The sequence below is a fragment of the Cyprinus carpio genome, chromosome B7, assembly GCF_018340385.1.
Source record: "Cyprinus carpio isolate SPL01 chromosome B7, ASM1834038v1, whole genome shotgun sequence".
Taxonomy (NCBI): Eukaryota; Metazoa; Chordata; class Actinopteri; order Cypriniformes; family Cyprinidae; genus Cyprinus; species Cyprinus carpio.
In genome coordinates this window covers 12515760-12543661 of record NC_056603.1, presented here as the reverse complement: position 1 = coordinate 12543661, position 27902 = coordinate 12515760, and the positions used below count along the sequence as shown (strand labels likewise).

General features: G+C 36.0%; 1 protein-coding gene across 2 annotated transcripts in view; it reads left to right on the top strand.

Moving 5' to 3' along the window:
- Positions 1 to 356: 356 nt before the first annotated feature.
- Positions 357 to 27902, top strand: part of LOC109055128 (cell migration inducing hyaluronidase 1) — a 121367-nt gene continuing 93821 nt past the window's right edge. Inside the window, exons 1-2 of one of the 2 annotated variants that reach the window (XM_042727291.1) lie at positions 428 to 508; positions 1345 to 1399. The gene's annotated coding sequence lies outside the window, so the exon portion shown is untranslated. Of the gene's footprint in view, positions 509 to 1344; positions 1400 to 27902 lie in introns of both variants that reach the window. The other variant, XM_042727290.1, reaches the window with a different exon arrangement.

The following is a 27902-nucleotide window of genomic DNA, read 5'->3' as shown; positions in this document are numbered from 1 at the left end:
CTTTGAATAAAAGCATCTGCTAAATCAACATAATTAAATTGAATAGAATCACTTTTGTTGTTGTTGTTTTGAATAAAATAAAAGCATCCGCTGAAATGTCAGCAGAATAGAAATCTCATCATAATCATAAGTGCGGTTTTCAGTGTAATACTTTCTTTTGGCCATGACCTTTTACATATTCCCTAATGAATAATCATCTCATTTACAGTCAGAAGATTGTGGAACGCATCTTAAGAACGCCAGATACTGTACATTGAGTTCTTGAACCACACAGGGTTCCGTCGAGCCAATCAGATGCAAGCAGGCGTGACTTCGAATACCTTCAACCAATCGTCGCGCAGTGGGCGCGGCTTCGCACCGGCGTTGTAAACAGTGTAAAGCAGGAGTCTGGAGGTGTGTATAAATATCAGTGTGTCTCCAGTGCTGTCTTATGAACTCATGCCGCGCATCAGCTGCTTGTAGACCGCACTGTTTCCGTGGAGCTGACGGCAATCTGCTCACGCTACAGGTTGGTCTGCACTTCTGGATCTTTATCTGTGGATTTCGAAACTCATGAATGATGTCCCTGTATACTTTCAAGGGTACAAACCGAAATATGTACTTGAGTGAGACAAGTGCGCTTTGATTTCTGCGGATCTGTGTCTCACTAGTGACGGTGAGCGGCGCGTAAAGGTGCGTCTTTTCTCATTTCGTGCCATGCATTGCGCGCTCGTGTGTTTTATCCAGTGGCATTTTGCACATTGTCAACAAAACCGGCACGTTTTTGCAAGCGAGACCGCTCAGGCATTGCATAGAGAAACCTATTACAGTTCTGTGAGTTTGCGAGTGTTTGTGGCAACCGGTGCAAGTTCAGACATAAAGAGCATTAACAGCTCGCGATTGTGACATGCGCATCATTTCACCTGAGCACCTGATCGATTTGACAGTTTCATCTGATGATAGTCGAGATAAGACGCCGAATCTGACAGATTGCTATCTTATATTCTCATGTAATAACGGTTAGATAGCCTATGTAATGTGATATGAGAATGTGGTACAGTAACAGTAGGCTATACAATATGCAATAGTGTATAATAGTTAGGGGCAGATGTTAAGTCTTATAGTGTGCTATTGTAAATGTGGTAACAAGTAGTATTGTTTAGTGAAGTATAGTGTACTGTATATTGTGTAGTACAGTGTGATGTATAGTAGGCTACTGTGAGGGACAGTATATTGTGCTAATGTGATAGTATAGTATAGTATTGTATAATACAGTGTAATGTGGGATCATAGTATTTTCTTATGAGTTATATACCTAAAATATAAGCATGCACCTTTACCTTTCCCACGACACCTGGAAAGTAGGACCCTGTGAAGGACAACAGTTTCCACCCATTTCATCATCATCTTGAAAATCAAGGTATGCAATGCTTTATTACTCTCTATTGTGCATGTGACAATACTGAAAAGCATACTTCCACTGGAAATCAATGGTGTAATTGTGCTTGTGTAAACCAGTTAGCCGGGAATGAATTAGATCCACATTACTCCCAAAAAGCTATTAGTCTGTGATGTGATGCTTCACGGTATCAAAGACAAAGATGATTTCCATACTGCACATACTATGAAAAAGGTCCTTGTTATGGCATCTCTGCCTCTGTGGTCACCCGACGAATGGCATGGTACCAAGCCAGAAGTTCATGTGTGGAATTCATTGTATGCAGCAAGTGCAGGCAGACTCTTCTGTGTCCAAACAATGCAGAGTGGCAGCAAGTTGTTTTCGTGCATCTGTGAAATTACAGCCCCTCATATGTGGTGCCCAGCAAGTGGGCAGTTGTTTTTTTCAAGCCCCATTCATCAGCCACTAAATGGTGTGTGAAATTGTAGGGGGCAGATATTTCTCTCTCTAGCTCTGCTGTGCGAGAAGGTTGGAGTTTATTTATTCGTTTAGACTACTTGTTAGTGCAAACAAGTATGAAACCTTTCAAAAGTTTTATCTTTTTCAAGAGTTTTAACTCATTTTTAGTTTTAGCAATTTTAGTAATTCCCAGCTAGCAAGAAGCGTTCTCAGAATGTTCTGGCAAGGTTCTCTCAAAGTTAAGAACTAACATTTTCCAGTAATGTTAATATGACGTTATTTGGTTTGAACTAATGTTCTCAAAATGCTGGCACAAAAACGTTCATGGAACGTTTTATTTCGGAAACATTTTAGTTAGACATTCATTTAAAGTTTTTCGAAGTTGCTTCAAAACGTCCAGAGATAATTCAAAAAGTAACATTCTAATAATTCTTGCATGTTCCCTTAATGTTCATATAACCAAGAAAAAGTGTTTTTTTTTTCTTCGAAAAAAACATTAGGAAGTATTGTTTTCATAACTTAATGAAACGTAAGCAAAACGTTCTTAGAACACATTTTTGGTAGCTGGTCAGCTTAAACTTTTCTTTATTTCAGTTCTTATTTTCGTTTGCGTTTTTCATCTAATATTTATATTTTACTTTATTTTAGTCTCTGAAAAAAGTAAAACATGAATATAAAATAAAACATTAAATACATTTAAAATATAAAATAAAAAAATACACAAAATATTTTATTTTATATTAATATAAAATATAAAAAAAAATATCCCAGCAATAGTAACCAGAACTCGTGCATTGTGGGCAGGGGTCTTGTGTGTTAGTGCCAGTTATTTTAGGCTGTTCATTAAACACCTGTGAGATGCAATGGCTGGCTTCAGGCTGACCTAGTTGAAGACAGGTGGAGGCGGTCAGATGTCCTGTTGCAGTGTGTGTGCATGTATGCATGTAAATTTTAGGACACAGTGTTCGAATTTGGCTGATACCTTCTTATTGCAACAGCCTTTGAGTCAGGTGTCATTTCTTGAAATGAGCTTACTAGTTTGTAGAGTGTTCCAGTTCGGTCAGTTTTGAGGTTCTATTTCAGTTAGTATGCTGCTTTAGATAGTAGACAGCAAGGCAGATGACTAGGTTTTGGAACAGAGCCCTCTGTATTCCCAATGCCTGTGTCTCTCTCTTATTCAATCTCTTTCATCCTTTCTCTTGCCTCTGGGCTAAATCTAGGTCTGAGTTATAAAACAGCTTTTAACTACAGTCCGCGCCTGACCACAACAGATAAATTCCTTGAAATATCACTAAAGACTTATGAAAGAGTACATGTTGTAGCACCTTATCACCAATGACTCACATGTTTCAAGCTGCAATTGGAAAAATCTCATAAATGGCGTATCAAAAGCATTGTAAACCTTTAGTTCATGACTAATGTATCAAGTCATTATTTGCTCCATTCCTTGACAACAACATATCAAATACATCTGTTAATTATGAAAGGAGTAGTTCACCGATAAAAAAGCTCAGTCATTTACTGTTGTATCTGAATGCTGTTACTTTTTTTCAGTGGAACAAAAAAAAACAACAAAAAAAAAGATGAATATTTGAAGAATAATCATGCAGTTGTTTTCCACGCAATGACAGTTTATAGTGACGTTGACTGTCAAGCTGTGTTGTTTTGCTATTTTTTTTTTATACTATTGTAGTGTTTTGAATTAAGTTTTAGTGATTTTATTTTGTGCTTTTATATTTTTTTTAATCTTTAAATACTTTTTTTATCTTTAATTTAAATTTATTTCAATTTTAGTTTTAGTAAGATTAGTATGTCAACTTATTTTCAGTTATGTGCTTTTCATTTAAGTTATTAAGTTTTTCATGTAATAAATATATTTTACTTTATTTTAGCTTTATTTCAGTTGACATAAACACTAGTCAGTAGTTGTAGTTTTAGTTAACAGCAACACTGCTGTCAAGCTCCAAAAATAACAAAAAACACCCTAAGGAGCCATTCATTTGTCTTAAAGATTCATTCTTGTGTTAGAAAACATCTAGATACAGTGGAATGGAAGGGAATAGAATTCAGGGGTCTAACTATTTTAACGTGGCATCTTAAAAATGTGGTGCACATGGTGTCAGATGCAGAAAAAGCATTGAGATCCTTCGATTGTTGAAAGACATCAATCTAAACCAAAATATAACACTGCAGAAAGCAAGAATGTATCTTGATTGAATAATTTCTATAAGGACCATAAAATAAATGAATTGCGAGAATCATATAGTATGCTAAAGTCATATAATAGTTTTGGGTGAAGACCACATTCGGCTAAAACATGCTCAGTGTGTCAAGATGCCCTTTTGAATCTAATTTTGATTCAACAGATAGATTATTAGTGAATAACCACTTATATTTCAGTCTGTTCCTCACATAAAGCTTAATGAATGACTTCAGATGTTTTGCAGTGTAGTATGGAAGCCCATTTCTTTTACAGAATTGAAAAAAATAAATAAATAAAAAAGGTAATTGTGATTTATAATCTCATTATTCCAAGTTAATATCAGAACTGTCAAGAATTTCAACTTCAATTTCAAGATATATACTCAGAACTGTGAGATATAAACTCCGAATTGTGATATATAAACTCCGAATTTCAAGATACTCAGAATTTCAAGATATATACTCAGAATTTCATGATATAAACCCAGAATTGTGAGATATAAACTCTGAATTTCAAGATATATACTCAGAATTTCAAGATATATACTCAGAATTTCAAGATATATACTCAGAATTGCGAGATATAAACCCAGAATTTCAAGATATAAACTCAGAATTTTTAAGATATATACTCAGAATTTAGAGATACATACTCAGAATTTCAAGATATATACTCAGAATTATGAGATATAAACCCAGAATTGTGAGCTATAAACCCTGAATTTCAAGATATAAACCCAGAATTGTGATATTAACTCTGAATTTCAAGATATATACTCAGAATTGCGAGATATAAACCAAGAATTTCAAGATATAAACTCAGAATTTTTAAGATATATACTCAGAATTTAGAGAGATACACTCAGAATTTCAAGATATATACTCAGAATTGCGAGATATAAGCCCAGAATTGTGATATATACCCAGAATTGTGATATAAACTCTGAATTTCAAGATATATACTCATAATTTCAAGATATATACTCAGAATTGCGAGATGTGAACTCTGAATTTCAAGATATATACTTATAATTTCTAGATATATACTCATAATTTCAAGATATATGCTCATAATTTCAAGATATATACTCAGAATTGCGAGATGTGAACTCTGAATTTCAAGATATATACTCATAATTTCAAGATATATACTCATAGTTTCAAGATATACAATCATAATTTCAAGATATATACTCAGAATTGCAAGATATAAACCCAGAATTGTGAGATATAAACCCAGAATTGTGAGATATAAACTCTGAATCTCTCTCTCTCTATGTAAACAGTAGTAAACTCAGAATTTCAAGATATATATACTCAGAACTGCAAGATATAAACTCAGAATTTCTATATATAAACTCAGAATTTCGACATATAAACTGACTTTTTCCTTATATTTACAAGAAACAAATCAAATTGTGAGATAAAAAGTCAGAATTATCTTTTTAAAATGTTTATTCTGTGACTGAAATGCCCTTCCATAATGTAGTGCACAATTAGTATGTACTTCTATGGATTTTGATTCTTCACAATTATATCCTTGTGTGTTGCATGGAAAAAAATTACAGCTTGCAGGTTTGAGAAGATATGATAATATATAAAAAAAAATAATGGCCTAATTTTCAACTATTTGTTTATTTATTGCTAGCACATTTTGGTCAAATTGTATTCGTAAATAAAGCTGGCCCACAGTGCACCTGTCGTGTTTTGTATGTCTAGTGCGTCTGTGAATGTGTGTGATATTTCCAGTGCAGTCTGAGCTTTGGCTTTGGCCTGCCGCAGTCGGAGGGATTGTGGCGTTCATCCACATAATGTCATGACACTTACCTCAGCTCATTTCCATGTAAATGAATAACTACACGGGATGTGAATATTGACATGAATATTGAAAACAGCGAGAAGATGGCAAGTGAATGTACTGATTTATATCTACAAGAGGTCCATCTCCATTTATCACAGAGCTGGAGTGAACTGAAATGTGAAAACGAATTTTGATTTTCTTTTCATGTGCGTGAAATTTGATGGATGTAATAATCTTTCGATTGAGTCTACTAATAATATCTGCATATTGGTTAATTCTAGGTTCTGGTTAAAAGCTGTACCTGTGTGCTGCTGTCAAGGGTTTTTAGTTGCATTTCGCTGTCAGATTGTAGAGAGTAAGAGCGCTGATTGAGCTTTAAGTCTCGAGAGGCTGTGAATTATGAAGCTGAAAATAAAAAACATAAGACTTTTTTTCTTCACAAAATAAAATCGATACTAAAACAAAACAATTTGAAGTCAACTAACCTAACAGTAAGTTGAATTATAATACTGTACGTTTTCTTTTTAGATTAGTAGTATCCTTTTAGAACTGGAATTATTTTTTTTAAGTAAAGCTTGGCAATATAAAATTCTAAATAAATAAACATAAAACAACAAACAAAATAAAATTAAAATTACTGCTTATTATTTTATGATATATATACACATAAAAATATGTAACATTAGGTTAAAATTGCTGTTTATTATGTTTTGATGTATGGGTGCCTGTATGAAAATGATTAAATATATATATATTTTTCCTTTTGTTCATTTAGTGAAAAACAGTATGTATATCTTATACACTTTTAAAAGAATATGATTTATGTTACATTTTGAGTCTTCTTGGCAATGACTGTTGGAAAAAAATAATCTTTTTATACCAGTTTAGGACAAATGCATGAAAACTGAGTCACTGATAATTTAAATTTTTTTAAATCACCCAGACCTATTTATAACATGGCAGAATATTCCTCCATAACAAGGCAAATCAGTGATTTAAATAACCGGGCATATCTAGATTACTTTTGAAGATGAATGGCTTCTCTGTTTGCTGTGTATAAACAATCTGATTTCGGGTATATGCGCGTTACAAAGCACGCCGGTGCGTACAAGCATCTGCGTGTTTACAAGATCGATGAAAATCACCCTGAAGATATTTTTCACCTTGATCATAAACGGACCCAGCAGCATGAAGAAGCCGCACATGTGCATTCATTACTTATGACCAAAGATCGCTCAAATCCATCCCGAAGAGCCTCAAGGTTATGAATTTGCAGGTGTATCCTGACAGCACCATATCTCTTGGACATGTATAATCTCTCGGTTCACGAAATGAACAGCAGGTTTGTCAGTCCTGATGCCTGTCAGAAGGTAGAGTAATTCATTGGTTGTCAGAAGGTAAGCAACAGCCTCGTTTTCAATGCAGACTGTCAGATGTTACTGACAAACATGGTAAATTGAAGAGGCTTGAGGAATACCAACAGCTCTCTTGGCTGGAATTGAAATAAAATAAGAGTCCATTGGCTTCCATTTGGGAAATGCATTTTTGGCACTGAAGATTTTGATGAGTCTGGTGGTGTCATTTCACAACAAGTCGTAAAATTAACCACCAATTTGTGGTAAAGGAATGCAATGCAGACTTCACTGCTGTCAGGAAAATGACTGGTGACTATGAACCAGTGTATATATGGCAGGAGCAAAGACCTGCTCCAAACCGCTAATGCATGGGTTGCTAGGAAAGACAGCGAGATTGCTGCATGAACCTGTAATGATACAGACAGTAGTATCCCCTCAGGATGCATGTTAACAAAGTGTTGCATGAACAAGGGCCACTTGCTTTCTCCAAGACTGGCTTGTAGCCCCTCGAGGGATCTTTATTCCCCAAGATGGAGAAGGGTATCGGGCCTCTTATCACCATCTTCATCTGTGGTTGGGATTGGAGCTCCGCCATCTGCTGACAGACAGAAATGGAGCCATATGTCTGAGGACACGCTGACCCTCCTCAACATGCGTGTGAGTGATACGGCTGTCTGTTATTCTGGTATCCTGGCGGCGTGTGCAGAGTTTTTTTTTTTTTTTGCAGATCCTCGCTTGAGCACAGTCTCAGGGTTAAATTATAAATAACGATGACAGATAGACAAGAACATGCAACAAAAGATGATTTATGGCATGAGAGATGCCGCTCAAGTGTTTTCTCATGTGAATCGCTTGTGTTTGTCAGGATGCTGATTATTGATTCTGAAGGGGGTTTAGTTTGGGGGAACGCTGTAATTCAGCTGTATCCTGATAAACAACAGCAGCAGTGGGGTTTGTTGATTAGGAACTGAAGTTGAGACAGATCTGGGAAAATGGAAATCAGAATTGATTGTTGAATTTTAAACTCGACTAAAATGATTCCAGTGATCCTCGCGAAGGAATCCCAGACTTGTCTATGTGGTGTTCAAATGGTCCATTTCTGAATTCATGTCTTCACGCATGAGTTACTAAGGGTGCTTTTAAGTTAGTTTTTTTGCCCATCCTTTAACCTTGAACCTTTAACATCCATGGGACCTTTCCATTCCACAATAGGTTCTTTATTTAGATTATTAATATGTTCTCCACGCTAAGAAAAAAATGGTTCTTTTAAGAACTGCTCACTGAAAGGTTCTTTGGGGAACCAGAAATGGTTCTTCTGTGACATCAGTGTTGCCAAGTCCACCGATGTTGCCCTGGGTTGTTTTTTAGTCTGTGGGTTAAAGCGAGCTCCCCTGCCCTGCTTCTAGAAGCAATTTCGATGGAAGGGAAAACACAGCAAAATTAGGCTAGTTTTGATTAGAACTACTAGAAAATCTAGAACTACATCATTATTGATGACATAAAATTTATATTCCTGCATGCTCGCGGTCACATTTATTATAACACAATGCATTTCTCATTGCTGCTTGTCTCTGAATTAATTGCCTTTGGAGAGCAGCTCGCATTCTTCACATCTGTTGCTTGCACCTGTGTCAGCGCTGTTCTGTGTGTGTAAAGTTTTGTCTGAAAGTCCAAAGGGACAAATATTTCACTAACACCATGAAACTTGCATTTTCACCTTCTCTAGATTGTTATCTAGCTACAGGAAACAGCTACCGCTGTTGATGATGCTAACGTACCTTATGGACCCAAAAAGTCCAGATACATTGCCCGTTCAGACTCCACTAACTGAAACCATCTTGTTTGCCTTATGTTTTCTCTGAATTCCTAAAAAAGCACCTGCTGTGGAAGATGCATTGCTTATATAAGCACTCACTTTAAAACTCAAAGCTAAACCGATTCCCCAGGGCAAATCCAGCATCTGCTTGTTCCGCTTAGCTGGATGCTAAAATGCACTTCATATTTTAGTTTGTGACCCCTTACCCTTCAGGCCATGTTTAAGGTCTGGTAATATATTGCAGCTTGCCTGAGACAGAGAGCTAAATATAGTCATTCAGCCTTGTTATTGTGTTAGCATGGTGGCTAGCATCTTATGCAACAACAGAAGTTGTATTTAGATGTTATTCCAATACAGATGTCCTACATGAAATGCATGTTTAAAATGACATCCTGCTGTTGATGTGAACTTGGCAGTCATCCGAGTGCTGTAGCAACCGTTAAACTTTTGATAAGTTTAGCGCAGTGGCTAATTGCCAGTCTGTCATCATAAAAGGCGGTGTGCAAACTTTAGTCATTCAATGCACGTGATGCAAATACAGCACATTTTATTACACCCACTCCACATTTACCTACCTGTCAAGCGTACCGCTCACTAAAAGAAAGTGGCTGCTACAGGAACATATTTTTTATTATAATAGTTTATGAGATAAATTCTGCTAATCTGCTAATCCTAACAGTTTATTGTTTCCTTAGTTAAGCATGTTAGAAATGCAACCTCTGGAATACATGCAGCACTGAGAGTTAATTGCCTCTCTATGGTGACAACTGGTTTATTTTCCATTAGCATGGGATCGAATCATGGGGACACATTTGGCTTGTTTTCCCTCCAGCATGTTGAAGACCCCTCGATGAGCGCTAAAGCTGGTGTTGTGGTGACATGAATGGCAAATAAGCTCCGTGTTCTTTTGGTGTATGTCTACTGCGTGTTTGCCCACTGCAGTGACACACCCATTTATCAAGTTCTTCAAATGCAATCTAGCTTGTATTGTGTGCAACTGAGTACATTCCTTACTAGAGGCCACTGACTGCCTGTTTTCCTTTGGGAAATTATCACAGACAAGGTCAAATGTAATCTGTGTCTTGCTTCAGATCATGATCTACTTGCTGTCTGGCTTATATTGTTCTGGAACACGGAACACTGGGCAAAGAAAAAGGTGATGGTATCATAAAAGGTGACGTGTACATTTTTGTCTCAAACAACCAGTCACTCAAAAACTCTCTTCTAAGGTTAAGGACTGAGAACCGATTTTGAATTAGAATGAGTTTATTTAAAGAAATTAATATAAATGGATGGTTTTCATGATATTTGGTTCTGTTAGTGTGTGCATTGTTTCAAATAATTTGGTCAGAACACTGTATTACAATCCTTTCTGAATCTACAGCATGTAACATTAGTAAATTATAATTATTTGGCATATTATTTTTTATGCATAAATCTACCAACTAGTGTTGTCACGGTACCAAAATTTCAGTATTCGGTATCGATACCAGTGAAAATCCACGGTTCTCGGTACCAATTTCGGTACCAAAGAAAACACAAAAATATGCTAATAAAAAAAACACACACTTTTTAGCACTAAAAATAAAACCAATGCCATTCTTTATACTTATTTACAATTGTGTTTAAAGTTTTTCTACAAGTAATATAATTATGAAAAACAGTAAACAAGTTTCACACAAATTTAATTTGTCTTTTAATTAATGAAATTTAAACACATTTTATTTTTTGTCAAATAAAGGGGATTTGCTATTAAAATTAAAACATGGAAGACATATTGTATGATTTATTTCTTTAAAAAATAAAGTTTTATTATTTTTTTCAACAGTAGTAGCAGTATCACATACATTCTACTAAATAATAGTAATATTTCTAGCACAATGCGTTTATGTAAAAATGAACTTTTATTTTTGACGGGTTGCAGTGTTTCCCGCAGCCTTACACTCTCTTTGTGGCGGCACTCCCCCGCCCCCATATATACATATATATGCAAGTTCATTTTCTGCCAGCAGGAGGCGCTTTAAGAGCGGGAGAGATACAGGATTCTCCGGTAACGGGGTGCAAAGCAGCGCTGAGCTCACAAACGCTGCCTTATCAAGCATTACATGCAAAATGAAATGAAATCGAAAATTTTCTAAATACAGTCGGTTTCCTTCTGAAATACAGTGATATAAAAACACCCGCATCGGTTTGTGATTTTGAAACGTGCAGTGCTCGTGTTTATTCAATGAAGTCAAAGCCTTTTGGAAAATCTATTGGTCTCGGTCAGTTTTGATATTGTAATAAATCAATGTGTGTTTATGTATTTATGTCCTCATTGAGACAGCAGATGCTGAAATTACTCCAAGCGTCATGCGCTTCAGTCTATGTAGTAAAGTCTCTGCCATTCATTCATTCATTCATTCATTCATTCATTCACACAGAGACGCGCAGAACATGCCGGGTTCATATTTCAACCAACTTTTGCTCTTAACATTTACAGATACTGGTCCATATGGAGATTTGATTTGATTAATTTATGCTAACTTTGACAAATTCCGTGACTGTCCATATTAAAATGTAAGTTTCATTTTCATGACTGGATTTTGAGATTCCGTCCGCGTTTTCTGCTTCGCGGAAATCATAGCACTGTATGCGTCAAGAACCGGGTTGACCGGGGTACTTAAAGAAACCTGGTACCGTGACATTTTCATTTTTTTAGAACACAAATACAAACAAAGTACCTTTACAAATCACAACCAAACTACCAACTTTAGCACGTTTTATGCTTAAAATTAACTATTTTAGAACTATTTGTCAATGGGGTTAAAAATTAATTGTGCATTTTTTAATGATTTTTTTTGTGTGCATTAAGTATTGCATACACTTATTAACTTACATATATTTATTTATCAAGTAAATGTGTCTTGGTTTAAAGAGCTGTAGATATTTTTCACTGGAGAACAAGACAAAAATACTGAGAAAATAGTTAGAAAAAGCTGTAGTGCACAACGCTTGCTCTGTATTTTAGTTTTGTTGCATGCACAATAAGATTTGGATGAAAAGAAAGATTCATATTTGATACAGTTCCTGAACATTTATTATTTAAAAATACAGTTTGTTCTATTCCATGATTATATAAAACCTTTAACAGCTATGTGAGTAAAAAAAAAAGTTTTAGCAACCATACAATCCATTGTAAACCAAAAGCACTTCTGTTTACAGATTTAAAGGCTGTTTATCGGGTCAATAGATGTAAATTATAAACTAAGCTAGTTACTAACTGGCTGAAGTGTGAATTTTACTTCCCATTTTATGATGCATCCTGGCCCACTTCTTTATTTCCAACTCTGATTATAGTACAAACCTGTGTTCTTCGTATCTCGATTTCCATTTATAATAAACCCATCAATCAAAAAGTTTGTTGGCAAGTCCTTGAGAGGATTTAAAAAAAATGTTTTATATGGAGTATAAAATCAAGTGATTGGCGGAGGTAAAACATGGCAAGGTTTGGGCAAACGGAGCGATGAATTGATCTACCGCCTTAATTTCCACCATATGGCCTTGAGTGTAAAAGTTATTGCTTGATTTCAAACACATGCTTTCTCAGGCAAGTAAACCTACAGGATTGTGGGATGTCAGTCAAGTCTGCTCCCAATGAACTGGAATCAGCTATTAGCCAGCGTGCTGTTGTGTAACTCCGACTTTCGGCTGGATTTTTGCTCGAGCGTTGAAGCCAAGACTGAAGCCCTGGAGCTCTGAAGAGATTCCACTTTAGATAAACGCTTGTCTGATATGCACAGCTTTATCATTGACACCACTGTCATCATTTCAGGCACTTCACTAACACAATCTTCATTAAAAACCAACGCCAGACCTGTTTTCCTGTGACCACCTCAGGTGACTTAAGAGGATTTGCAATTAGAGTAATGCACAATCATCCATGAAATCTCATAAACAACATTGAATTAAAGAGAGCTACAAGAGACTGAGCAATTAAAGTAGGAAAGGTGGGAAGAATGAGTACAAAGAACGTCTGAAAGCGATACTTAAACCAGGCCAATAACCTGATTTAGGGGGTCACACGCGGTCTGCGGGGACAAGAGAAAGATTTGCAAATCATTAGTGGCTCTTAATTGAATATTTTCCTCCTTTGTTCGACGCCGTTTCATTTACAAGCTGCAATCGTTCTACCTTTCGTGCTTCCAGTGTATTTAATAAGATTAGCACTGCAGTTTAAGGTGAAGTCTCTGCAGAAAAACATTTCGGTCGCTGGAGATTTGAACATGCTATTGTGTTTTGAAGTCAAAAGTGATAATGGCGCAAACGTCAAATGTTATAATGAGGTTTTGAATAGTGAGGCTGAATGAAATCTCAAGGAGTGCTGCGGTACAATTTTTTTTGTCTGTATAGGCTGCTCATTTTTTTAGATATCCTTGGGGAAAGGACAACTTTTGTCTGCATTTATGAACACTGGCTTTTTTTTTTAGATACTGATAGAGTTTTCATTTGTTTGATTGTTTGTATTTTGTTTCAGAAGCAGCTTTTCTCCCCCTGTGACCTTCAGCCTCATGCACTGAACAGATTTAGCAGTTTATTTGTACAGTGAGTCACACTACTGCTGACGTGTTGGCTTTGTGCATATGCGAGTTTCTGTTTGAGCTAACCTGGCAACTGTCACTCTCTCAGCCTGGATTTATCTGTTTTCTCAGTCTATCTGGCTCTCTCCCATTATTCTTTCATCTCAAAAGGCAACTCGAAGCCAGCATTCTTCCCTTTTACTGCTTTGCCTCCTCCTAAACAGTATTTGGACACTTAAAAAAATGTCTGAATGTCATTGCATTAGATATCTAAATATCAAACAAAGTAGCATTTGCGCTCAAATGCTGCAGGAGTTTTTTTTTTTTTTTTTTTTTTTTTTTTTTTTTTTATGTTGCTTTTCTTAAACCTTCTTTGCTTAATCAACTGGCATTTTTTATGATTTTTGGTGGATAAATTAAAGGGGTCATATGATGTTGCTAAAAAGAACATTATTTTGTGTATTTGGTGTAATGCAATGTGTCTATGCGGTTTCAATAATGTACACAAAATAATGTTCTTTTTAGCAACATCATATGACCTTTTAAATATCATACCAAATAGCATTCTCACTCAAATGGTGCAGATCATCTTTGCTTAATGGCTTTTAATCAACTGGGGTTTTGTTGGTTTGTCGTGAATACATGAAGTCATTTCTCAAGTTCAACCTCTCTAGCATACCAAATAATTTCATATCCTGCAATAATTATAGGCAGCGATATTTAATGTCAAGCCTGAGGACTTCAGTTTTTAGTAAATTGTTTATTACAAAGTTATCATTTTAAAGCATTATATAAACTGAAAACTCATACAGTGGCCCTAAATATGTATGTACTGTACATGTGGAAATTGACAATAAAGCAGACTTGACTTAAATAGTATTTGGGCACTTAAAAATGTCTAAATGTCATTGCATTAGAAAACTAAATATCAAACCAAGTAGCATTTGAAGCTCAAATGCTTCAGTAGTTTTTCTAATATTGCTTTTCTTCATCATTTTTGCTTAATCAGCTGGTGTTTTGGTGATTTTCAGTAAAAATCCTGCCTTCCAATGACATCAGCAAACCTGCGTGTGAAAAATGATTAGTAGGCAGAAGTGATTCTGATTGGCTAAAAAGTCTAGTCCCTGCCCCTTGACCAGCTTAAAAAGTCTGCTTGTGCTGTTTTTCTTTCAGAAATGCCATTTGGTTTGACATTTTGTTTTTAACGCATTGACATTTAGACAGTTGTAAGTGTAACTTGTCCAAATAATTCTGTAGATTCAACTCCACCCACAGCATCGCAAGAAAAGTCCCAGCATCAGAGTTTTGCGGCTCATGTAATCAGCTGGCTGCTCGGACTGACCTGTGGGTCAAGTCAATAGTCTCTCTGAAATCCTCACACATAGCTTACAGCAGCAGGTGCCGCTGGCAATTCAAAGGCCCAGCCATGTCACAGCTGCAGTGCATCAGCAGAAAACACATCACCACACACATCTGCTGGTGTAAATCTCAGCTGAAGTCTGCCAAGATACACAGCGCCAATCTTTCAGAAAGCTGTATCAGGCAGAATACTTGTCCTTGAGGGAGAGTGATCTGCAATGGTATCATTTCAGTTAATAGCATTAATAAAGACTGTTTGCAATCATTTTTGTTAATGCTAATTGATTTTGAGTAAAAGGGGGTATTTATTCAAAATTGGAAATTAAATTGATTGGACCATTTAAAAAATACATTTAGGTTAATTTATTATATTTTACCAAGACAAACTGATTTATGCACTGATTAATTATGCACTCATTAATCATGCGCAATAATACTAGCAACATGCATGTGGAAATAATTAAGGTCAATTTTGATTTCTTGTTGAATCAGTAGTGCATGTTCAAATAGTTGCATTAAAAATGTCATAAAATGCAATAAACAATAGAGAGAGATGTGGGAACGATATAAAAAATGTCTGAGATTTGAATTTGCGGCCCGTTTGACTGTCACAGTGCATAATTTAAATTGAAAAAGTGCAACGAGTTTGTATTCTCTGATTGTGTAGTTTGGGGTCGGAAAATTACGTTTCTTATGTTTACCAAGGCTGCATTTATTCGATCACAAATACAGTATAAACAGGAATATTGCAAAATATTATTGCAATTTAAAATAGCTATTTTCTATTTTCATATATATATTAAAATATAATTTATTCCTGTGATGCAAAGCTGAATTTTCATCATCATTACTCTATTACTTTTAATATGATGATTTGCTGATATGTTTGAATAGTAGTGTATGTGAGAAAGCTGAATGTAAAGATGTACGTGCATGTCAGAATTGTGTTTCACAATCTGGTGTCCCTTGTGTGCCACGGGTCACTGGTGGAGGCTTGATGGGGCTACCCGAGGAGGTTGAATGCCTCCAGCAGTGCATTCAGAAGGCGCCTCGGGGGGCTTGGTTTAGTAATGCATGTATGTTACATTATGTGAGCTTCATGTATGGAGAAACGGCCCAATGCAGAAATAACTTGATTAAGTCTGTTTTTAACCCCCCCCTCTCTTTTTTCACATTATATAACATATCTGATGAATTTGACATGATTTTTCCACCAGCGTTTTCTGACTAAACGCACAGTTTTGCTCCCAGGGTGATGGAAGAATGTTAAAATTGCAGGGTAAAGGGCATTTATGGAGATGAGGAGAACAGTGTCTGTATTACACTGGGAATCCACCTTTCACCAAGCTAGTTCAAAGCCAACCACATTGACCAGAGGAACTCTGACTGTCTGAGATGCTGAGTTACTCAATATCAGGTTACAGCAGAGTGTTGCAGTGCACTCGAGACATTTGATCAGAATGCATGTACCTTTAGAATCAACCCATGACTAATGACCAGAGACGCTTTTCACAATGTCTGAGGATGTGTGTCCATTTTCGTTTAGGAGAGTATAGTGACAACACTTCTGCAGTGGAGTTTATGGCATCATTATAGAACTTCCCACATGGTTTTAGTGACATACTCCAAATTATTCATAGCAATTATATTGATTTTAATTGCAACAAAAACAAAAAACAAAAATGAGTTTTGAGAGATAAAAATCCTTTGACTTAGTCTTTTTTTTATTTTTTATTCATTTTAATTAAAGCTATATTTTATTTCTTATGGGTCTTTGATAATTATTTTAATCCTGTTTTATGTAAAACACTTTGAATTACCTTTATTTATGAAGTATGCTATATAAATAAAGACTTGCAGTGCCTGAAGTGTTGAATGCATTCATTATTGGAAGTAAATGTAAATTTTATAATAATAATAATAATAATAATAATAATAATAACAAACTTTATTTTCTATAGCGCATTAAAAAATTTAATCTCAAAGCACTTTACATACATATAAAAAAATATGATGTTAAAAGATACACACAACAGTACAGGCAGTAAAGAACTAACCAAACAATACAAAGCCAATATAATAAAAAACAAAGGAATCACATAAAAGCTACCCTAAAAAAGTAAGTTTTAAGGGACGATTTAAAAACACTAAGGGATTCTGCATTTCTAATATCAGAGGGCAGGTAATTCCACAATTTAGGAGCCAAAGAGGAGAAAGCCCGATCACCTATAGTTTTTACCCGAGTTGTTTGTGCAGTTAAAAGACCTGCTTCAGAAGAGCGTAGAACACGTGTAGGGGTGTAGGGGGTTACAAGCTCACACAGAAATTGAGGAGCCAAATTATATTAGGGCTTATAAGTTAGCATGAGAATTTTAAAATCAATACGAAAACTAAGATGGGTGTGATGTGCTCCCTTGCACTGGTCCTAGTCAGAATTCTAGCAGAGTTTTGTACTAACTGTAATTTACTTAGCGTTGCTTTGGAATCTCCAGCCAGCAAAGCATTACATTAATCAATATGCGAAAAAAACAAAAATGTTGATTAACTTTTCAGCCACAGAGAAAGTCAACATGGGACGTAATTTGGCAATGTTTCTGAAATGAAAAAAAGTGAGACATCCACACTTAAGGTTACGGACTTTGCTTTGCGCAAATGGTGAGGTAAACCAATAAGCATCACTTCAGTCTTGTCACTGTTTAGACAGAGAAAATTTTCAGACATCCATTTTTTTAATCTCAGTAAAACATTGAGAAAGAAAAGACTCAGGCATACTGACATCAGGTTTTGAATGTATATACATCTGAGTGTCATCGGCATAAAAGTGAAAGTAAAGACCAAGTGTTCTTAAAAGTTGGCCAAATGGAAAAATGTAAATACTAAAAAGTAAAGGGCCCAAAACTGATCCCTGGGGAACACCAGAGTGCACCACACCGACCTCAGACCTGCAACCACCCACCACAACAAACTGCTTGCGATCAGACAGGTAGGACTTAAACCACTTCAATGCAGAATCAGAAACTACAAATATAGTCTCTAACCGGGTGATTAAAGTAGAGTGATCTATAGAGTCAAAAGCAGCATTAAGATCAAGAAGAATCAGTATAGACAGATGGCCAGAATCAGAAGCCATTAACATTTCATTATTGACCTTAACTAAGGCTGTTTCAGTGCTGTGGAGTTTACGGAATCCAGATTGAAGTGGCTCAAAAAGATCATTAGAGGAAAGATGAGAAAGCAATTGAGTAGCCACTGTTTGTTCAAAAATTTTGGCGAGGAATGGAAGATTAGAGATGGGAAGGAAATTATACAGATTATCAAAGTCCATGTTGTTAGTTTTTGATACAGTGGTGACAGCAGCAATTTTAAGTGCTGCTGGCACAACACCAGTGCACAGAGAGTCATTGATCATTCTCAAAACAACAGGCCAAGGGTATCAAAACATGATTTGAACAGAGAAGATGGTATTGGATCAGTTGAAGCTTTTATTTTTGAAACCATATTACAGAGAGACTGGGAGTCATGAATAGCAAAGTTAGAGAGAGAAATACCAGAAATGCAGAAATATTTAAGGAAGAGGCAGTAGAAGTATGAGCAGTAATAATGTGGTTACGTATATTATAAATTATTGTGCTAAAAAACTCCAAAAACATATTACAGAGGTGAGTTGAAGCAGGAACACTGGAGAGGCTGTGATTTTTAAGCAGCTTGTTGATTGAGTGAAACAGTTGTTTAGGGTTTCTCTGATTGCTGACAATTATCTGAGAAAAATAAACAGATCTAGCTGACACAATTTAAGCCTTATATTTAAGTAAGCTGTCTTTCCAGGCCTGGTAAAGAACATTTAAACCTGATATGCGCCAACTACGCTCCATTTTACGACACATAGCCTTGGACACATAAATTTGCCACCTTCCTCTCTTCTGACTGCCATTATCCATCTTTCTCTTTTTCTTACATGGAAATGTTGCAGAAACTTTACAATGATTTTTTTTTTCTTTAGCTATTGTAGCAAAAGGAAATGCTGCAATTATGTTTGCAATGAAAATAATACACAGACTGTTATTGATAGCTGAAAGCACTATAAAATTAGCTAAATTTAAAGATGATGTACATACAAATATTCACTCAGTGAGATTTTTAAAAAGAAATTAATACTTTAGTTCAGCAAGGATGTATTAAATTGACCAAAAGTGACAATAATGTCTTTTATAATGTTACAAAATATTTCTATTAAAACACATGGTGCTCTTTTAAACTTTCTGATCATTAAAGAGTCCTGAATAGAAAATATATCATGGGTTCCACCAAAATATTAAGCAGCACAACTGTTTTCAACATTGATAATAATCAGAAATGTTTGTTGAGCAGCAAGTCAGCATATTAGAATGATCTGAAGGATCATGTGACACCGAAGACTGGAGTACATACAACATACACTCAAATAGAAAACAGTTATTTTAAATTGGAATAATATTTCACAATATTACTGTATTTTTTGGTGAGCATAAAATACTTGTATCATAAGCATTAGAAAAATCTCACTGCTTGCAAATCCATGCAGTTATACAGTATCTCGCTACCATTTAAACCCTTCCTTAAGGTTGCAGAGGAACCATCTGCTAGTTTGTTCATCATCCCATCCTGAAACCACACCACATGTCAGCTTTAAAACAAACCCTAATGTTAACTCAAGCCGATGACTTGTTTTTCACTTGATGCTTTTCCTCTAGTCATTTCCAAAAGGGTAGTTTTATCTGCTGTTCATCGCTCGTTCAACTTCTCTTGAACTTTCTGAAATGATTCTGTCCTAGGCGGCTGGATAATTAGCAGCTATGGAGATTTGCCCACCATCATCTGTGGAGCGTTTGATTGTGATGTTCCGGTTGCCATGCAATTGTACCTTCCAGTGATGGTTCTGGATCTCTGGCGGTCGCGGTAATTACCGGAAATGATTTGACTTGATCGTGGTATCTTTTCTGTACACTGCCGCTCTGCCTCATGTTTCTTGTTCATCTCTCAGCAGTGGAGGTGGCTGTAGCTCTGCTGGTCTTCCAGCGCGTAATTAGGAGTCTACAGGTGCAACAATAGCCCCAGTGGAGGGCCGGAAGAATGATTGACGCTAATGAATTTGGTACAATGGTGTAATCGGTGCTGAACATGGCCTTGTGGGTGTCTGTGCGTGCGTGTGTGTGGCTTTCTGAGCTCTTTTGTTCTGTGTGAATTCTGTCCAGGTCTGCAGGGAGACTCTCTGCGTCGCCTATCCAACATCTCTGCCTTACCTTCACACCAATGCCATTCTTTCTCTCCTATTCTCTTCTTTCTCTTTCGTACTTGCCATCTCTTTTACATGGGTTTTTCACATTCAGATTCCTCTGCTTCACAGTCCTTATCTGCTGTCTGGATGCTGTATTGTGTAAAGTGCTGAAATATGTTTCTGTTAAGGACATTTTGTGCATGCGAAGGGTCTGTGTCTCTGTGGTAAAACGATAACAATCTCCTCCACAGAAATGGCATTCTTGCTCCTCAGAGCAACTCTTTCTCCTCAGAGCAAGTCTTGCTCACTAGAGCAGTAGATCATCCAAAATAGAACAATCTGTCATCCTTTTCCTATTCCCATGTATTTTCCTTTATATGTGAAACACAAAAGGAGATGTTCGGTGGAAAGTCAGGGCTGCTCTTTTTACAAAGTACCAGGATGGTTAGTTTTACTTCCAATCTCCAAAAAGAAATGAAATGCACAACAAGCACTATAAAAGTAGTCTGTATTATTATAGATTAGTGTATTGTTTTTAAAAGAAGTCTCTTTTGCACGCCAAGGCGAAAAAATACAGTAAATTCTGTAATATTGTAAATTATTATTACAATTCAAAAGAACTGTTTATATATATATATATATATGTAATTTATTCCTGTGATGCAAAGCTGAATTTCCAGCATCATTACTCCAGTCTTTGGTGTCACATGATCCTTCAGAAATCATTTTAATATGCTGATTTGCTGCTGAAGAAATATCATTATTATTATCAATGTTGAAAACAAATGCACTTTAAAAAGAACAGTATTTATTTGAATTTGTGTACATTTATATAATGTATTACATATTTTACAAACAATGTTACTTTTTAAAGGGATACTCCACCCCAAAATGAAAATTTTGTCATTAATCACTTACCCCCATGTCGTTCCAAACCCGTAAAAGCTTTGAAAAACAGACCAAAATTTAATTCTTTGATTCTAAATTTTTGGTGTTTCCTTTTTCCCCCAACCCCTGAATGCTGCGTCATGTGACTCTATCACAGCCAATCAGAACATATTTGACATATTCAATATGTCTTTATGTTGAGCCATATTTTAAACCAGTGATTTGACATCATCACTCAATCATCAACATCATCAAAATTCAGTCTGTTATCATGTGACTTTAAATCTAGGAAATAAGTCATAAGGACTACTTTCATTATGATGCTTTTTTGGAGCTCGGTAGTAAAAATAACCATGTTTATAATATGCTAAACAGACTTTTTGCCTAACATCTCATTATGTTTTCCATAGCAGAAGGAAAGTCAAATGGCTTTGGAACATCAGGGTACATAAATGATGACAACATGTTATTTTATTTTTTTTGGTGGATTTGGTGGGTTTGTATAATTATCAGAATCAGAATCAGAATGAGCTTTATTGCCAGGTATGTTTACACATACAAGGAATTTGTTTTCATGACAGAAGCTTCCGCAGTGCAACAGAATGATAGCGACAGAACAAAAACACAGATAATAAAAGAATAAAAAATAGAATAAGTAAGGAATAACAATATACAAATTGACAATTGTATGTGCAGGTATTCAAGCAAAATCATTTCCCATCCACTTAGAAAACCATTTGATCTCTATATTTACTTAGCATGACATTCAGTTGTAAAAACACATTCAGATTCAAACTGCTCCCATAGGACTTTCCTCCACTCCTCGCCACATAGCCAGACACTGACCCACATATCTATGCTTTTTCTCCAGGGCTGGCTAGTTTGCCTTGCTGTTAGAAAGCACCAACCCTGCTCTTTGTGGATGCTTAAGGACCTAATTTTGACTCCACTGCTATAATTTAAACCCTCAATAACTGAATACTTCAGAGACCACACACATTACATATATAAATGTACCCTCCGATATTAAAAATATACTTGTGCCATTCACAAATATGAGTATCACTGTGAAAATAGCTCACACCAGAGTTTGTGGCGCCAAGCTTGCATTATTTCGAGTCCTTTTATGTCTGAATCTTTGGAGCTCTTTAATCACAGATTCTGTGCTCCTCTCCCACAATCATGAAGAGATGGGCCCTGTAATCAAGGTCAGTCCACATGACAATCATAAGATACACTGTGGCTCTGAGTAAAGAACATAACGCCTCTGTTTGTCTTGTTTACGACTGAGCATCTTTCACAGCTATTCAAGCCTATACATGAATTAATATCTGAACCCATTAACCTGTATTTCTTATAGAATTCTGCTTTACACCATCCACTGTATATGTATATGCATATGTTTTTGAATATGTAATATGTATATGCATATGCACAGTGTGTGTGTGTATGTATATATATATATATATGCTATGCATGTGTATGCAATGCTATATATATATATATATATATATATATATATATATATATATATATATATATATATATATATATATATATATATATATATATATGTGTATGATATGCATATGTATATTTTTATGCATATATGTATATGTTTGTATATGTATGTGTATATATTTATGTATATTATGCATATGTTTTTGTAGTCCAGTAGTCCAGTAAGTGGCTCTGATTGATTCAGTGTGTTCTTTCTGTGAAGGATTCATCAGACGAATTCAGCTCCGTTTACGAGTCTTTTTAAATGAAACATTGAAAGATCCTGTTCAAAAGAGTCATTTGCTTATGAATCAGACTCCACTGCTCATGCCATATATTGGTTTTGTGTGTTTGCAGTTTGTTCAGTTTAATAGAAAGATATGTTTTCTTGCCTTCCTAGAATTCATCTATGCATGTTATTCAAAGAAAACAATGTTAGTTTATGTAATTTTTTATAAAACAAATAATAGCTTACTCTTCCTCAGAAATGACTTTCTATTTCAGGCGACATCACCAACCCGTCTTATTTTAGATGGGAAATGGTTTAAGACAAGCATGTCATGTTGGCTTTAAAGATAACACATTTAACACACAATGCATTTGTAGTTGCAATAGAATATTTAGCAGTAAATGCCACAGAATAGTGATTTGGTTTTATTATTTCTGAGGCAAAAAGTTATTACAAAATGTATATATATATTTTTTTTAATAATATGTGCATACACTGTTCACTCATGCACAATAAGATCAGGAGCATTTGTTTAGCATGCATAGATTCAGTTTTATTTGCATTGTCTTTTAGGGTACATTTGCATTTCCATCCAGACGGTCCCACACATTCTCTATGTTCTGGCTTGATTTCCTTTTTAAATGCTTTTAATGGGTAAATCTGGGAAGAGGCAGCACAGGCAGCGGGGGTTTGGTTTGGTTTTGCGGTCTTGTGGGACTTGTGTATTGTTTTGTGGTGCCTCTGCTCTGAGCTTTAGGGTGCCCAGTGGGACAAGCAGAGCTTGAAAGGAGTGTGTGCAGCAATTTCTCCAAGGAATGAGGAAGGCAGTGCCTTCCCACCAAATTTGGATGAGAAAATAATCAACAGTACAAAAATAAAACAAAATAAATATTTTGTAATACGAGATCAAATAGTGTGGACTCAAAGCACTCAGCTCTGTAAAGTTTCACATGAGCAGATGAAGTTTCAGAAGGGAAGCAACATCTGCTTTGAGCTCATCGGGTCCCTTAAGACACATTACATGCAGCCTAATAATCTTATCATAATCCGGCTGGAAGTTTACTTGGAACAAAAAACCATCATGTAAAGCACCTCAGCTGGAAAATAAAATTATCTGATTGAGCTCGATTCAAATGAAGTTTATTTCTGACTGAAATGGCATACATCTTAAATAATCTTTTAAACAGAACTATAATTACATTTTAAATAAAAAAAAAAAAAAAAAAAAAAAACTCTTGCAGAGACACCGTGCCACATATAAACATTTAATTTGAATTGATTGAAACCTTTGCATATTAATGGTTATAGAGGTTTCACAGTGTGCCCCATACAGACAAAAAGTGGGCACTGTGATTGGCTTTGCACCCTGCAAATCTGTATGATAACCTTGTAAATGGATCCAAATGAACTGAAGATATGTAGAAAGCAGTAAAGAATTTTTAAAAATGCATAAACGAGAATTTGATGTGACTTGGTTTTAATGAATAATACACTACCGTTCAAAAGTTTGAGGCCGGGAAATTTTGTTTTTAAAGAATTAAATACTTTTATTTAGCAGGGACACATCAAAGTAACCAAAAGTGACAATAAGTGCATTAAAAATGTTACAGAAGATATATCATATTTATGCTGTTCTTTTGAACTTTCTATTCATCAACAAATCCTAAAAGGACAAATGTATCACAAAATATGAAGCAGTACAACTGTTGTCATCATTGATAATAATAATAATAAATATTTCTTGAACAGCAAATCAGCATTAGAATGGTTTCTGAAGGATCACGTGACACTGAAGACTGGAGTAACGATGCTGAAAATCCAGCTTTGTGTCACAGGAATAAATAAAATTTTTGAATGTATTAAAAATAGAAAATGGTTATTTTGAATAAAATAAATATTTCACAATATTACTGTTTTTGTATGTTTAATCAAAAAAAGCATAAAAGCCTTAAAGCTTACCAAACCCCAATCTTTGAGTGGTAGTGTATGCAAATACTAAATGAAATAATAAACAACTTGAACCCAGAGTGGAGAGTTAGGACATTTTTCTCCTCATTTCAGAAGTTCACTACTGCTGTGTGTGTGTGTGTGTGTGTGTGTGTGTGTGGTACTGAAAGAAAAAATCCATGCTTCAGCCTGGCATCTGACTAGTGTCAAGAAGGAGAGGGGGCGGCACTGGCAGAGATAAAGAATGACTGACACATATTGAGAAACTGGAGATAGAGGGAAGAGTGTGAGATGAAGAGAAGACACTCGACAAAGTCAAGAAAGAGAGATCGGTGGCACCGATCCATAGACAGGATGGATGGATAGGAGGAAGGAACAAACTGTGTGTCTTGACAGGCCGGTCATACTTTATTCTCAAGTTACTTCCTTATGTAGAGCGGACAGAAATTTGAAACAGAAGATGGACAGATTCCCAACCGCAATGTGAAGCTGTCTAATAGTTATAACCGATAAATAATGCGTTGTTGAAACATTATACGCCGAGCCCAGTTAGGGAGGGGAATAAACTAATCAGTCTTCATGAAAGTCTAATGCTGTGGCCATGATACTCTCATAATCGATATTTCCCACCTGCTGGAGCTAAGTTTAGTGTACGGATGTGATGGACAGGGGATAATAACCAAGACAAAGGGAGGTATCTTTTAGAGAAAGAGTCGAAGAGGCATAATAGTGCACAATCAATCACCCTTTCTCCATTACAAAGCTCAACTATTGATCGCTTCAGCATGTTTTTTTCATATTTATTGCATTGCAGTGATCGTTTACACGTTGCATGGCAGTCATAACTCCGACCTTCACATTGTTGTCGAGCCATTATTGCTGTTGGGCACTGCTTGAACCTAATTTACTGGTTTTGGCTCTAGTGTGTCTTTGAATGGCTGCCAGTGTGATATTGACTCGGGTTGTGTTGTCAAGCGGGGGTGTAACCACCAAAGACATAAAGCCATGACCCCCTCAATATTCAGATCAGTGCTCGATTGATATGAGTTTTTTTTTTTTTTTTTCAAAGCTTGGTAAACTTTTACATTTGCTCTTTCATACTTGGTGGTATTCTTTTTGCAAAGCTTGCTTTTGTCGGTCAGATCTGGTTTATGGTTTGTCTGCTACTTCTTGTGAATAATACATTGTTCTTTGTTTAAAAAAAAAAGAAAAAAAAAAGGGGGCCGCTACTTACAAACCATGCATTTTGTGGCATTAAAATACAGCTGTTGGTCACTAGAGCATGCTTCTTTGCATTTATTGCATTGCACTGAGAGGTACAATATATCTATTCCAAATCAATTAACAGACAATTAATTTATTTAGATTTACATTTGCCATTGTCTAATGCTCACTTAAAGATCTTTAGAAACTTCAGACCTAACTTCACTGTAAAAAAAAAAAAAAGAGAAAGAAAAAAGTAAAAATGTATTGGTAATTTTCTGCCAGGATGTTATCTATTAATTTTACAGACATTTCCATTAACCCTACAACACAACGCAATGAGGTGCAAAATTTAAAATTCAGGTAAAACACCTGTGAAAAATCAATACGGAAAATTCATTTTAATACGGTAGGCCTACATTGTGCCCTGTTCTTACAGATTTTTTACGGTGTTATTTTTATTTGACTCTGGTGTGTATTTTGAGTAGCTGCCAATGTGGTATTGACTTGGATTGTATTTGTCAAGATGCTACTGTTGATTACTTGAGCATGTTTCTTTGCATTTATTGCATTGCATGAAAATCATAAGTTTGATCTTAAATGTAAAAGCCTTTATTGTGAGCTTGGCAGGCCTAACTTAGCATATTTGGCTGTAGAGTTAAGTTGTTGTTTGGTTTCATTGACTCTCTTTTTTTACTCAAATCTGGTAAACAGTTTGTCCGCTGCTTTATGTGAAGAATGCATTGTCATTTGTTTTGTCTGCTGCCAGACACATTCCTATTTAGAGTTCAAAAAGGTTTAGTGGAATGTCCTCATGTGCGTTTTGACATTTGCAGCTGTCATTTAAAAATGCAATTGGTTTGCTATTCTAGACACGTTCGGCAGGGTCAAACATATCAGGTCGGGTCTTGCTGCCCTCCTCACTAGTGATTAAGACTTATGTAATGTTTTGTGTGAGTGGACTGAGAGCGTCTGTATACATGGCCGACTGCGTGTGGGAACTTGCCAGAAGAACACAGAGTAAAAATGACAGCAATGCAAAGCGAGGTCCAAAAACCCTAGCCTGCAGTTTCTCATGGCTTGTGTTATGACTGCTTTCCGATGCTCTGGAATCCCTAATAAGGGACACGGGATGCTTTGTGGAGCTTGCTTTTTTAAAGAATCATTATGCATGAACATCAAAGACGCGTTTTCTCTCCCGCCCCTCGAAATACAACAAATACACATTTGCACACACATGCATGCTCTCAAACTTCACAGCTTTGAGTTTCACCCCCACTACCTCATTACCTACATTTTATAATTAGTGTCAGCTCTTAATTGGCCTCGCAGCGGTGGGTTGCATGTTAAGATCCATAACAAAATAATCCACCTGCCCTGGCATGACCTAATTATCCCGAGCTCTTACAAACACATCTCGAAATTCAGAAAAAGTGTAACGTGCTGTGCTAAACTTGCTTCACTTAGAAAAATGTTGCTCATTACGAATTTACTGCAGTCTAATTTGGAAAACCATTGGCGGCAAGACAGAGACAAATTGTGGATTGATGAGTTGCTAAGGTGCTCGCCGTGTTTGAGTATCGTGCTCGTTTGTTTTGACCCCGGGCCCCACTGACCAGACTATTACTGGTGCATGTAGCGGTTTGCATGCCGCGCAGCGGGACAGCGCGTATAAATCAAAGTGAGCAACTGAACCTTAAAACGGCAGATGGGGATGCTGGACTTTTCCCCAATTTATTTGGGTCAGATCGCTGGCCATCTTCGTTCCCATCTCCGTAGACTCATGGTAGGTCATGAAATGCTCCTCAAATACTTTTGGAGTGCCTTGCATTTGGCCTGCGTTGCATGTGCAGAAAACAATTAACATCCAATCAGTGTCCTGTCACTAGTTTTTATGCTACTAGAATACCAAAAATAACCATAACAGGTCTTATTATTGTATTATGCTGACA